A 15,785-nucleotide genomic window follows, 5' to 3' on the forward strand; every position below is an offset into this window, starting at 1 on the left:
ATCATTATGATCTTTATTTCATCGTAAAACAATTGTTTCTTTTCATACAAACTTATTTAGATTAAAATAATACTAATTTAATAATATTCCAAAAATTAAAAAGTAAGAGATTAAAAAAAATGTTTGCCAAACTAGTTCTAATAGTTAAGACTATTAGAATAATTTTATGTTTCAAATCATTTTGACCTTTTGTTTAGTCCAAAAATAATTATTTTAATTTATACAAGCTTATTCAGAATAAAGTAATACTAATTTATTAACATTCAAAAATTTAATGAGTAAGAGATTTAAAAAAAATCTATTCACTGAACAAGTTCAAATAGATTTGAGTATTTGAACAATTATTTATTTAAAGTTGTTAGACCTTTTATTTTGACATAAAATAATTGTTTCAATTCATTAAAAATTATCCGAAATAAAAAAATACTACTTTATTAATATTTCAATAATTAAAAAGCATGTTATGACTATTTGAACAAATATCAATCTCAAATCATTATGATATTTGTTTTCTCATAAAACAATTGTTTCTAATCATACAGGCTTATTTGGATAAAAATAATACTAATTTAATAATGTTCTAAAAAATAGTATTTGCTTAACTAGTTCAAATATTTAAGACTATTAGAATAATTTTTAATTTCAAATTATTCTGACCCTTTGTTTACTCATATAATAATTGTTTCAATTCATACAAGCTTATTCAGAATAAAATAAAAAAAATTTAATAAAATTCAAAAAATTAATAACAGATTTGAAAAAATAACTTTGTTTACTAAACAAGTTCAAATAGTTATGACTATCTAAATAATTATCAATTTAAAATTGTTACGACCTTTTGTTTTATCATAAACAATTGTTTTAGTTCACAAAAACTTATCCAAAATAAAATAATACTACTGTATTAATATTTCAAAAGTTAATAAGTAAGAGATTTAAAAAATAAATTAGTTTACTATGTTAGTTCAAATAATTATGGCCATTTAAATAACTATCTATTTCAAATTGTTATCACCTTTTCTTTTCTCACAAGACAATTGCTTTTCAATATAGAAGCTTATTTGAAATAAAATAATATTAATTTACTAATATTTCAAGAATTAATAAGAGATTTAAAAAATAAATCTGTATACCGAACCAGTTCAAATAGTTATGACTATTGAACAATTATCTATTTCATATTGTTATAACATTTTGTTCTATCATAAGACAATTTTTTCTATTCACATAAGTTTATTCGGAATAAAATAATACTAATTTGGTAATATTTCAGAAAATTAATCAATAAGAGATTTAAAAAGTAAATCTATTTACTAAACCATTTTAAATAGTTTTGACTATTTGAATAATTATCTATTTCAAATCATTATAACTTTTTATTTTGTCATCAGACAATTGGTCCTATTCATACTACTTTATTCAAAATAAAATAATACTAATTTAATAATATTTTGAAACTTAATAGTCAAAAAAATTAAAAAAATAAATCTAATTACTGAACCAATTCAAATAGCTAAGACTATATGAATGATTATCTATTTCAAATCATTATGACCTTTTTCTTTTATCATAAAACAATGTTTTATTCATACAACCTTATTCTTTTTAAAGTAATTCTAATTTAATAATATTTCAAAAATTAATAAGATATTTAAAAAATAAATTTGTTTATCGAATTATTTTAAATGGTTAAGATTATTAGAATAGTTATCTATTTGAAATCGTTCTGACCATTTGTTTAGTCATAAAACAATTGTTTCAGTTTATACAAGCTTATTCAGAATAAATTAATACTAATTTATTAACATTCAAAAAATTAATAAGAAAGAGATCTAAAAAAATATGTTTATCAAACAAGTTCAAATAGTTATTACTATTTGAACAATTGTCTATTTAAAATCATTATAACCTTTTAATTTGTCACAAAACAATTGTTTCAGTTAATACAAGCTTAGAAGGAATAAAATAATACTAATTTATTAATACTTACTAAAATAATAAGTAAGAAACTTAAAAAATAAATTTGTTTATCGAATTAGTTAGAATAATTATAGCAATTTGAGCGATTATCTATTACAAATTGTTATGACTTTTTGTTTTGTCATAAAACAATTATTTTTAATCATACAAACTTATTCAAAATAAAATAATACTAATTTATTGATATCTCAAAAATTAATGAGTATGAGATTTAAAAAATAAATATGTTTACCGAATCAATTCAAATAGTTATGATTGTTTGAACAATTATCAATCTCAAATTGTTAAGATCTTTGTTTTGTCATAAAACAATTGTTTCTTATCATAGAAGCTTATTTGGTTAAAAATAATACTAATTTAATAATATTCTAAAAATTAATAAGTAAGATATTTAAAAAATAAATGTGTTTGCCGAGTCAATTTAAATAGTTAGAACTATTAGAATAAATATCTATTTCAAATCATTTTGACCTTTTATTTAGTCATAAAATATTTGTTTCATATTTTACAAGCTTTCTTAGAATAAAATAATCTAAATTTATTAATATTCAAAAAATTAATAAGGAAATGATTTGGAAAAATAAATCTATTTACCAAACAAGTTCAAATAGTGATGACTATTTAAATAATTATTTATTTAAAATTATTATGACCTTTTTTTTTAACATCAAACAATTGTTTCAGTTCATAAAAAGCTTATCCAAAATAAAATAATACTAATTTCTTAATAATAACAAAAATTAATAACCAAGAGTTGAAAATAAATTTGTTTATCGCATAAATTCAAATAGTTATGACCATTTGAGCAATTGTCTATTTAAAATGTTATGACCTTTTGTTTTGTCATAAAGCAATTGTTTGAATTCATACAAGCTTAGTCAAAATAAAATAATACTAATTTATTACTATTTTGAAAATTAATGAGCAACTTAAAAGGTGAATCTATTTACCGATTCAGTTTAAATAATTATGGCTATTTCAACAATTATCTATTTCAAATCGTTATTACCTTTTGTTTGGTCATGTAACAATTGATTTTTATCATATATGTTTATTCAAAATAAAATAATAGTAATTTATTAATCTTTCAAAAAATAATAAGTAAGAGATTTAAAAAAAAATCTTTATACCGAACTAGTTTAAATAGTTATAACTATTTGAGCAATTGTATAATTCAAATCATTATAACCTTTTGTTTTGCCATAAAACAATTATTTATGTTCATACAAGCTTATTCAAAATAAAACAATACTAATATGAAAATATTCTTAAAATTAATAATTAAGAGATTTAAAATATAAATTTATTTGCCAAACTAGTTCAAATAGTTAAGACTATATGAACAATTATCTATTTCAAATCATTTTTGTTTTGTCATAAACAATTTTTTTGCAACTCATACTAGCTTATTTGGAAAAAAAAAATAAATTGAATTTATTAATATTTCAAAAATTAATATGTAAGAGATTTAAAAAATAATTCTATTTACCTAACCAGTTCAAATAATTATGACTATTTGAACAATTATCTATTTCAAATTGCTATGACCTTTTGTTTTGTCATAAAACAAATATTTTTGTTCACATAAGTTTGTTCAAAATAAAATAATAGTAATCTATTAATATTTCAAAAATTAATAATAGATTTAAAAAAATAAATCCGTTTAACAAACCAGTTCAAAAAGTTATGCCTATTTGAGCAATTATTTATTTCAAATTCTTATGATTTTTTGTTATATTACAAAACAATAATTTTTGCTTGTAAAAGTTTATTTAGATTAAAATAATACTAATTTACTAATATTTCAACAATTAATAAGTAAAAGTTTTTTTAAATAAATATGTTTATTGAACAAAATCAAATAGTCATGACTATTTGAGTAAGTATTTATTTGAAAATTGTTAAGACCTTTTTTTTATCATAAAAAATTATTTTAGTTCATATTAACTGGTTTAAAATAAAATATTACTAAGTTATTAATATTCTGAAAATTAATGATTAAGAAATTTAAAAAATGAATATATTTACCAAACAAGTTTAAATAATTATAAGTATTTGAACAATTATCTATTTGAAATCGCTATAACCTTTGTTTTGTCACCAAAAGATTTTTTTCTATTCATACAAGTTTATTTTGAATAAAATAATATACTTTATTAATACTAAGACAATTAATAGTTAAAAGATTTAAAAAATAAATTTGTTTACTAAACAAGTTGAAATCTTTTTGGCTAATTGAACGATTATTTATTTTAAATTGTTGGGTAGTAGACCGAGTGTGGAACACATTTTTACACAACTAGTCTTCTTTTTTAGTAGGTGCGATACTCAAGTTAAATTGTATGACTAAAGATGCTCCACAATCACCATAGGTAACCTCTTCCTCCTTTTTAAGGTTTTGATCCTCTTTAGCCAGCTTCTCTTCATTTTCCTCCAAGTCTTCCTCTACTTGAGCCATAATCTTCTCATTTGGGCATTATCAGGCAATGCGTCCAAGCCCTTGAGATTTGAACAATTATTTATTTCAAATCATTATGACCTTTTTATTTTTTAATAAAACAATTATTTTTGTTCATGCAAAATTATTCAAAATAAAATAATACTGATATATTAATATTTTGAAAATTAATAAAAGATTTAAAAACTATATTTGTTACAAAAACAGTTTAAATAGTTTTGACTATGTAAAGAATTATCTATCTCAAATCATTATGATCTTTATTTCATTGTAAAATAATTGTTTCTTTTCATACAAACTTATTTAGATTAAAATAATACTAATTTAATAATATTCCAAAAATTAAAAAGTAAGAGATTAAAAAAAATGTTTGCCAAACTAGTTCTAATAGTTAAGACTATTAGAATAATTTTATGTTTCAAATCATTTTGACCTTTTGTTTAGTCATAAAATAATTATTTTAATTTATACAAGCTTATTCAGAATAAAGTAATACTTATTTATTAACATTAAAAAATTTAATAAGTAAGAGATTTAAAAAAAATCTATTCACCGAACAAGTTCAAATAGATTTGAGTATTTGAACAATTATTTATATAAAGTTGTTAGACCTTTTATTTTGACATAAAACAATTGTTTCAATTCATTAAAAATTATCCGAAATTAAAAAAATAGTACTTTATTAATATTTCAATAATTAAAAAGCATGTTATGACTATTTGAACACATATCAATCTCAAATCATTATGATATTTGTTTTCTCATAAAACAATTGTTTCTAATCATACAAGCTTATTTGGATAAAAATAATACTTATTTAATAATGTTCTAAAAATTAGTATTTGCTTAACTAGTTCAAATATTTAAGACTATTAGAATAATTTTTAATTTCAAATTATTCTGACCTTTTGTTTAGTCATATAATAATTGTTTCAATTCATACAAGCTTATTCGGAATAAAATAAAACAAATTTAATAAAATTCAAAAAATTAATAACAGATTTGAAAAAATAACTTTGTTTACTAAACAAGTTCAAATAGTTATGACTATCTGAATAATTATCAATTTAAAATTGTTACGACCTTTTGTTTTATCATAAACAATTGTTTTAGTTCACAAAAACTTATCCAAAATAAAATAATACTATTGTATTAATATTTCAAAAGTTAATAAGTAAGAGATTTAAAAAATAAATTAGTTTACTATGTTAGTTCAAATAATTATGGCCATTTAAATAACTATCTATTTCAAATTGTTATTACCTTTTGTTTTCTCACAAAACAATTGCTTTTCTCACAAAACAATTGCTTTTCAATATAGAAGCTTATTTGAAATAAAATAATATTAATTTACTAATATTTCAAGAATTAATAAGAGATTTAAAAAATAAATCTGTATACCAAACCAGTTCAAATAGTTATGACTATTGAACAATTATCTATTTCATATTGTTATAACCTTTTGTTCTATCATAAGACAATTTTTTCTACTCACATAAGTTTATTCGGAATAAAATAATACTAATTTGGTAATATTTCAGAAAATTAATCAATAAGAGATTTAAAAAGTAAATCTATTTACTAAACCATTTTAAATAGTTTTGACTATTTGAATAATTATCTATTTCAAATCATTATAACTTTTTATTTTGTCATCAGACAATTGGTTCTATTCATACTACTTTATTCAAAATAAAATAATACTAATTTAATAATATTTTGAAAATTAATAGTCAAAAAAATTAAAAAAATAAATCTAATTACTGAACCAATTCAAATAGTTAAGACTATATGAATGATTATCTATTTCAAATCATTATGACCTTTTTCTTTTATCATAAAACAATGTTTTATTCATACAAGCTTATTCTAATTAAAGTAATTCTAATTTAATAATATTTCAAAAATTAATAAGATATTTAAAAAATAAATTTGTCTATCGAATTAGTTTAAATGGTTAAGATTATTAGAATAGTTATCTATTTGAAATCGTTCTGACCATTTGTTTAGTCATAAAAAAATTGTTTCAATTTATACAAGCTTATTCAGAATAAATTAATACTAATTTATTAACATTCAAAAAATTAATAAGAAAGAGATCTAAAAAAATCTGTTTATCAAACAAGTTTAAATAGTTATTACTATTTGAACAATTGTCTATTTAAAATCATTATAACCTTTTAATTTGTCACAAAACAATTGTTTCAGTTAATACAAGCTTAGAAGGAATAAAATAATACTAATTTATTAATACTTACTAAAATAATAAGTAAGAAACTTAAAAAATAAATTTGTTTATCGAATTAGTTAGAATAATTATAGCCATTTGAACGATTATCTATTACAAATTGTTATGACTTTTTGTTTTGTCATAAAACAATTATTTTTAATCATACAAACTTATTCAAAATAAAATAATACTAATTTATTAATATCTCAAAAATTAATAAGTAAGAGATTTAAAAAATAAATATGTTTACCGAATCAATTCAAATAGTTATGATTGTTTGAACAATTATCAATCTCAAATTGTTAAGATCTTTGTTTTGTCATAAAACAATTGTTTCTGATCATAGAAGCTTATTTGATTAAAAATAATACTAATTTAATAATATTCTAAAAATTAATAAGTAAGATATTTAAAAAATAAATGTGTTTGCCGAGTCAATTTAAATAGTTAGAACTATTAGAATAAATATCTATTTCAAATCATTTTGACCTTTTATTTAGTCATAAAATATTTGTTTCATATTTTACAAGCTTTCTTAGAATAAAATAATCTAAATTTATTAATATTCAAAAAATTAATAAGGAAATGATTTGAAAAAATAAATCTATTTACCAAACAAGTTCAAATAGTGATGACTATTTAAATAATTATTTATTTAAAATTATTATGACCTTTTGTTTTAACATAAAACAATTGTTTCAGTTCATAAAAAGCTTATCCAAAATAAAATAATACTAATTTCTTAATAATACAAAAATTAATAACCAAGAGTTGAAAATAAATTTGTTTATCGCACAAATTCAAATAGTTATGACCATTTGAGCAATTGTCTATTTAAAATGTTATGACCTTTTGTTTTGTCATAAAACAATTGTTTGAATTCATACAAGCTTAGTCAAAATAAAATAATACTAATTTATTACTATTTTGAAAATTAATGAGCAATTTAAAAGGTGAATCTATTTACCGATTCAGTTTAAATAATTATGACCATTTCAACAATTATCTATTTCAAATCGTTATTACCTCTTGTTTGGTCATGTAACAATTGATTTTTATCAAATATGTTTATTCAAAATAAAATAATAGTAATTTATTAATCTTTCAAAAAATAATAAGTAAGAGATTTAAAAAAAATCTTTATACCGAACTAGTTTAAATAGTTATAACTATTTGAGCAATTGTATAATTCAAATCACTATAACCTTTTGGTTTGCCATAAAACAATTATTTATGTTCATACAAGCTTATTCAAAATAAAACAATACTAATATGAAAATATTCTTAAAATTAATAATTAAGAGATTTAAAATATAAATTTATTTGCCAAACTAGTTCAAATAGTTAAGACTATATAAACAATTATCTATTTGAAATCATTTTTGTTTTGTCATAAAACAATTTTTTTGCGACTCATACTAGCTTATTTGGAAAAAAAAATTGAATTTATTAATATTTCAAAAATTAATATGTAAGAGATTTAAAAAATAATTCTATTTACCTAGCCAGTTCAAATAATTATGACTAATTGAACAATTATCTATTTGAAATCTCTATGACAATTTTTTTTGCAACTCATACTAGCTTATTTGGAAAAAAATATATATTGAATTTATTAGTATTTTAAAAATTAATATGTAAGAGATTTAAAAAATAATTCTATTTACCTAACCAGTTCAAATAATTATTTCTATTTGAACAATTATCTATTTCAAATCGCTATGACCTTTTGTTTTGTCATAAAACAAATGTTTTTGTTCACATAAGTTTGTTCAAAATAAAATAATAGTAATCTATTAATATTTCAAAAATTAATAATAGATTTAAAAAAATAAATCCGTTTAACAAACCAGTTCAAAAAGTTATGACTATTTGAGCAATTATTTATTTCAAATTCTTATGATTTTTTTTTATATTACAAAACAATAATTTCTGCTTGTAAAAGTTTATTCACATTAAAATAATACTAATTTACTAATATTTCAACAATTAATAAGTAAAATTTTTTTTAAATAAATATGTTTATTGAACAAAATCAAATAGTCATGACTATTTGAGTAAGTATTTATTTGAAATTGTTAAGACCTTTTATTTTATCATAAAAAATTATTTCAGTTCATATTAACTAGTTTGAAATAAAATATTACTAAGTTATTAATATTCTGAAAATTAATGATTAAGAAATTTAAAAAATGAATATATTTACCAAACAAGTTTAAATAATTATAAGTATTTGAACAATTATCTATTTGAAATCGCTATAACCTTTTGTTTTGTCACCAAAAGATTTTTTTCTATTCATACAAGTTTATTTTGAATAAAATAATATACTTTATTAATACTAAGACAATTAATAGTTAAAAGATTTAAAAAATAAATTTGTTTACCAAACAAGTTCAAATTTTTATGGCTAATTGAACAATTATTTATTTTAAATTGTTGGGTAGTAGACCGAGTGTGGAACACATTTTTACACAACTAGTCTTCTTTTTTAGCAGGTGCGATACTCAAGTTAAATTGTATGACTAAAGATGCTCCACAATCACCATAGGTAACCTCTTCCTCTTTTTTAAGGTTTTGATCTTCTTTAGCCAGCTTCTCTTAATTTTCTTTCAAGTCTTCCTCTACTTGAGCCATAATCTTCTCATTTGGGCATTCTCAGGCAATGCGTCCAAGCCCTTGACATTTAAAACACCTTCTGGTTTATGCACTAAACTGTGTCTTGCTTGTTGAGGTTTCATCTTTCTTTTGGGGCTACTTTGGAATGGGCATAAAAGGAACAATATTCTTAGATGAGCCACCTTTATTGATATAGCCTTTTCGAGACCCAAATCTTAAGTTGCTACCATGAGCCTTCTTTTGTTATCTTTCCACCTTAAGGGCAAGCTTGCATACATCATTGAAAGTCCAATAGGGTTATAGTTGTACCATATTAACTATCTCAATCTTCAATCCTCCAAGACACCAAACAATAGTCTACTTTTCCTCTCCCACCAATTCACATTTTAACATAAAGTGATCAAACTCAACTGTAAACTCCTCCACTAAGAGATATCTTTGCTTCAAGTTATAGAGCCTAAGTAAGACATCTTGCCAAAAGTCGTATGGGAGATACTTTCTCTTTAACTCTCTTTTCATTTTCTCCCAAGTTGTAAATTTTCTCCTACCTTCTCTTTCCCTTTGCTTTTTCAAAATTTTCCACCAAAAAGATGCATACTTTCTAAGTTTAATGGCCGCTAACTTCACTTTGTGATGTTCAGAGGCATCATGGTATTGAAATATGCATTCCATTGTGTGTAGCCAATTTAAGAATTATTTAGGTTTCATCTTCCCCTTGAACTTAGGAATCTCTATCTTCGGATTGAATATGCTAGGTTGAAGTTGGTTTTGGTGTAGATAGTCTCTGACTTACTGTGGGTGAGGTGGGGTGTTATCATTAGAATCACTATTGTTTCCATGGTATGGATTGGCCTCTCCTTCATCTTCTTTGTTCCTCCTTATTCACCTCTTTATCTCTTCTCTTTTTTCTTGTATATGCAGTTATTGTTGTAGTTGAAGAATCTATTGTCGTATTTCCCCTATGAGGGCGTCCCTTGGGTGAATATTTATAGCTGCTACAACATTAGTGTTAGCTTCAACATCTTCTACTGGTGCTTGATTATGATGACTTGCCATAACTCTGATACCAATTTAATGCTGGGAATTGATGGTTGAGATGTTGAAGAGTAACTACAAATAGAAAAAGCTCACAAAGAAGAAAACTCACTAGAAGTTTAATAATGGTAAAATATGATTATTAGATTGAAAAGGATAAAAGTTCACTACCAAGACTAGACACTAAGGGATACAAAAACACTACCGTAAGAATTCTAATGAAGGATACAGAACAATAGAAGTTCACCACTCTAAGAAATCCACCTAAGAGATACAAAACTTGAAAACAATCTAAAAGATTGCTTAAGGATAAAGAAAACTCTATTCTACCTTCTACTAAAGAATAATAGAAAATAAATAAGCTAAGAACATCCCTCCAAGTATGGGAACTTTCAAATTGAATTGCTAGAATTGTGCCTAAAATCAAGGGATTTGCATGTGAACCCATTTACTCTTATAGATTATATAATAATGAATCTGACCATAATCCCATCCATCTTTATGCTCTTCTTTTCCAGCTAGTGTAAACATAATCTCCTTATTCCAACCCATCTTATTTTTGCATATATTTAGTGGATTTGGACCAAAGATAGGCCCATCTTATTTTTGGATAAGTTTTCCTTAGTCTCAGCCCAAGTTGTAAGATATGTTGACACTCTGGTGTCATAATGATTTAAAATAGATAATTATTCAAACAGTTATAATTATTTGAACTGGTTTGATAAATAAAATTATTTCTAAATCTCTTATAAATTTTTGAACTATTAATAAACTATTTCTACTCTATTTCGAATAAGCTTGTATGAGCTGAAGTAATTATTTTATGATAAAACAAAAGGTCATAAAAATTTGAGATAAATAATTATTCATATAGTCATAATTGTTTGAATTGGTTTGACAAATGGATTTATTTTTTAAATCTCTTAGTTATTAATTTTCAGAATATTACTAAATTAGTATTATTTTATTCTGAATAAGCTTGTATGAATAGAAATAATTGTTTTATTATAGAATAAAATGTTATAACAATTTCAAATAGATAATTGCTCAAATAGTCATAACTATTTGATTTGGTTTGGTAAACAAATTTATTTTTTAAACCTCTTATTAAATTTTGAAATATTTGTAAATTAATATTATTTTATTTTGAATAAGCTTGTATGTTGAAAAACAATTGTTTTATTACATAACAAAAGGTAATAACAATATGAAATAGATAGTTGTTCAAATGGCCATAATTATTTGAACTTATTTAGTAAACTGATTTATTTTTTAAATCTCTTACTTATTAACTTTCGAAATAATAATAAAGTAGCACTATTTTCTTTTGAATAAGCTTTTGTGAACTAAAATAATTTTTTTATGACAAAACAAAAGGTCATAATGATTTTAAATCGATAATTGTTCAAATATTAATAACTCTTTGAACTTGTTTAGTAAACAAATTTATATTTTCAAATCTCTTGCTTATTAATTTTAGGAATGTTAATAAATTAGTATTATTTTATTCCAAATAAGCTTGTATGAACTGAAATAATTATTATAGGAGAAAACAAAAGGTTAGAATGATTTGAAATATATAATTATTCTAATAGTCTTAGTTATTTGAACTAGTTTGGCAAATACATTTATTTTTAAAATCTTTCACTAATTGTTGGAATATTATTAAATTAGTATTATTTTTATTCGAATAAGCTTATATGATTAGAAATAATTATTTTATGAGAAAACAAAGATCATAATGATTTGAGATTGATATTTATTCAAATAGTCATAACTATTTGAACTAGTTCAGAAAACAACTTTAGTTTTAAATCTCTTGCTTATTAATTTTTGAAATGTTAATAAAGTAGTATTATTTTATTTTGAATAAGACTTTATGAAATGAAACAATTGTTTTATGACAAAATAAAAGGTCATAACGACTTTAAATAAATAATTGTTCAAATAGTCAAATATATTTGAACTTGTTTGATAAATAGATTTATTTTATTTAAATCTCTTGCTCATTAATTTTTCGAAAGTTAATAAATTACTATTATTTTATTTTGAATAATCTTGTATGAACTGAAATAATTGTTTTATGACTAAATAAAAGGTAAGAATGATTTGAAATAGATAATTGTTCTAATAGTCTTAACTATTTAAATTGGTTCGGTAAACTCATTTATTTTTTAAATCCCTTTCTTATTATTTTTTAGAATATTATTAATTTAGTAATATTTTACTTTGAATAAGCTTGTATGAACAAAAGCAATTGTTTTATTACAAAACAAAGATCATAATGATTTGAGATAGATAATTATTCAACTAGTCATAAGTATTTGAATTGGTTCGATAAATAGATTTAATTCTTAAATCTCTTATTAATTTACAAAATATTAATAAATTAGTATTATTTTATTCTGAATAATTTTGTATTAATAGAAACAATCATTTTATGATAAAATAAAATGTCATAATGATTTGAAATAGATAATAATTCAAATAGACATGACTATTTAAACTTGTTCGGTAGACAGATTTATTTTTTCAAAATCTCCAACTTATTAATTTTTAGAATATTCATAAATTAGTATTATTTTATTTCAAATAAAATTGTATGAATAGAAACAATTGTTTATGAAAAAACAAAAGATCAAAATGATTTGAAATAAATAATTATTTGAAAGGTCATAACTATTCGAACTCACTCGGTAAATAGATTTACTTTTTAAATATTTTACTTATTAATTTTTGGAATTTTAATAAATTAGTATCATTTTATTCCAAATAAACTTTTATGAACAAAAACAATTGGTTTATGATGAAACAAAAGCTCATAACAATTTCAAATAGATAATTGTTCAAATAGTTATAACTATTTGAACGTATTCAAAAAACATATTTATTTTTAAAATTTTTACTTATTAATTTTTGAAATATTAATAAAATTATATTATTTTATTTGAAATAAGCTGGCATGAATAGAACCAATTGTTTTATGACAAAACAAACAATCATAATGTTTTGAAATAGATAATTGTTTAATAGTCATAACTATTTGAACATGTTCAATAAATAGATTAATTTTTTAATTCTCTTACTTATTAATTTTTAGAATATTAATAAATTAGTATTATTTTATTTCAAATAAGCTTATATGAACAAAAACAATTGTTTTATTACAAAACAAAAAGTCACAATGATTTGAAATAAATAATTATTCAAATACTCATGACCATTGGAACTTGTTCAATAAACATGTTTATTTTTTAAATCTTTTACTTATTATTTGTTGAAATATTAATAAACTAATATTTTTTTAATCTGAATAAGCTTGTATAAACATAAACAATTGTTTTATGACAAAACAAAAGGTTATAACAATTTGAAATAAATAATTATTCAAAGTATCATAAAGATTCGAACTTGTTTAGTAAATAGATTTATTTGTTAGATCTTTTACTTATTAATTGTCTTAATATTAATAAATTTATATTATTTTATTTGAAATAAACTTCTATGAATAGAAAAAAAATCATTTTATAACTAAACAAAAGGTTATAGCAATTTCAAATAGATAATTGTTCAAATAATCATCATTATTTAAATTTATTCGTTAAACAGATTCATTTTTTAAATCTCTTAATTATTAATTTTCAAAATATTAATAACTTAGTATTATTTTATTTTGAATAAGCTCATTTGAACCAAAATGATTTTTTTATGAGAAAACAAAAAGTCATAATGATTTGAAATAGATAATTATTCAAACAATCATGACTATTTGATCTAGTTTGGTAAGCATATTTATTTTTAAAATTTTTTACTTATTCATTGTTGAAATATTAATAAATTGGCATTAATTTAATCCAAATAAGCTTGTATGAACAGAAACTATTGTTTTATAATAGAACAAAAAGTTATAACAATTTGAAATAAATAATTGCTCAAATAGTCATAACATTTTTTATTGGTTTGATAAATATTAATAAATTATTATTTTTTTATTTTAAACAAACTTATATTAACAAAAACAATTGTTTTATGACAAAATACAAAGTAATAATGATTTGAAAGAGATAATTGTTCAAATAGTTGTAATTATTTGAACTGGTTTAGTAAATAGAATTATTTTCTAAATCTCTTATAAATTTTTTAAATATTAATAAATTAGTTTTACTTTATTCCGAATAAGCTTGTATGAGTTGAAATAATTGTTTTATGACAAAACAAAAGGTCATAACAATTTGAGATAAATAATTGTTCATATAGTCATAGCAGTTTGAATTGGTTTGGCAAATGAATTTATTTTTTAAATCTCTTAGCTATTAATTTTTAGAATATTACTAAATTAGTATTATTTTATTCCAAATAAGCTTGTATGAATAGAAACAATTGTTTTATTATAGAACAAAATGTTATAACAATATTAAATAGATAATTGTTCAAATTGTCATAACCATTTGAACTAGTTCAATAAACAAATTTATTTTTTAAATCTCTTATTAATTTTTGAAATATTAGTAAATTAATATTATTTTATTTCAAACAAGCTTATATGTTGAAAAACAATTGTTTTATGATAAAACAAAAGGTAATAACAAATTGAAACAGATAGTTGTTCAAATGGCCATAATTATTTGAACTTATTCAGTAAACCAATTTATTTTTTAAATCTCTTACTTATTAACTTTTGAAATAATAATAAAGTAGCATTATTTTCTTTTGGATAAGCTTTATGAACTAAAACAATTGTTTTATGACAAAACAAAAGGTCATAATGATTTTAAATCAATAATTGTTCAAATAGTCATAACTTTTTGAACTTGTTCAGTAAACAAATTTATGTTTTCAAATCTCTTGCTTATTAATTTTTGGAATGTTAATAAATTAGTATTATTCTATTCTGAATAAGCTTGTATGAACTGAAATAATTATTATAGGACTAAAAAAAAGTTAGAACAATTTGAAATAGATAATTATTCTAATAGTCTTAACTATTTGAATTGGTTCGACAAATACATATATATTTTTAAATCTCACTAATTTTTGAAATATTATTAAATTAGTATTTTTTTTGTCCAAATAAGCTTTTATGATAAAAAAAACAATTGTTTTATGAGAAAACAAATATCATAATGATTTGAGATTGATATTTGTTCAAATAGTCATAACTATTAATTTTTGAAATATTAATAAAGTAGTATTATTTTATTTCAAATAAGTTTTTATGAAATGAAACAATTATTTTATGACAAAACAAAAGGTCATAACACTTTAAATAGATAGTTATTCAAATAGTTAAATCTATTTGAACTTGTTTGGTAAATAGATTTTTTTTTAAATCTTTTGCTTATTAATTTTTTGAATGTTAATAAATTACTATTATTTTATTTTGAATAAGCTTGTATGAATTAAAATAATTGTTTTATTACTAAACAAAATGTCAAAATAATTTGAAATAGATAATTATTTTAA

The sequence above is a fragment of the Durio zibethinus genome, chromosome 8, assembly GCF_047325235.1.
Source record: "Durio zibethinus cultivar Kanyao isolate XHJ-2024 chromosome 8, ASM4732523v1, whole genome shotgun sequence".
In the NCBI taxonomy this organism is placed as follows: domain Eukaryota; kingdom Viridiplantae; phylum Streptophyta; class Magnoliopsida; order Malvales; family Malvaceae; genus Durio; species Durio zibethinus.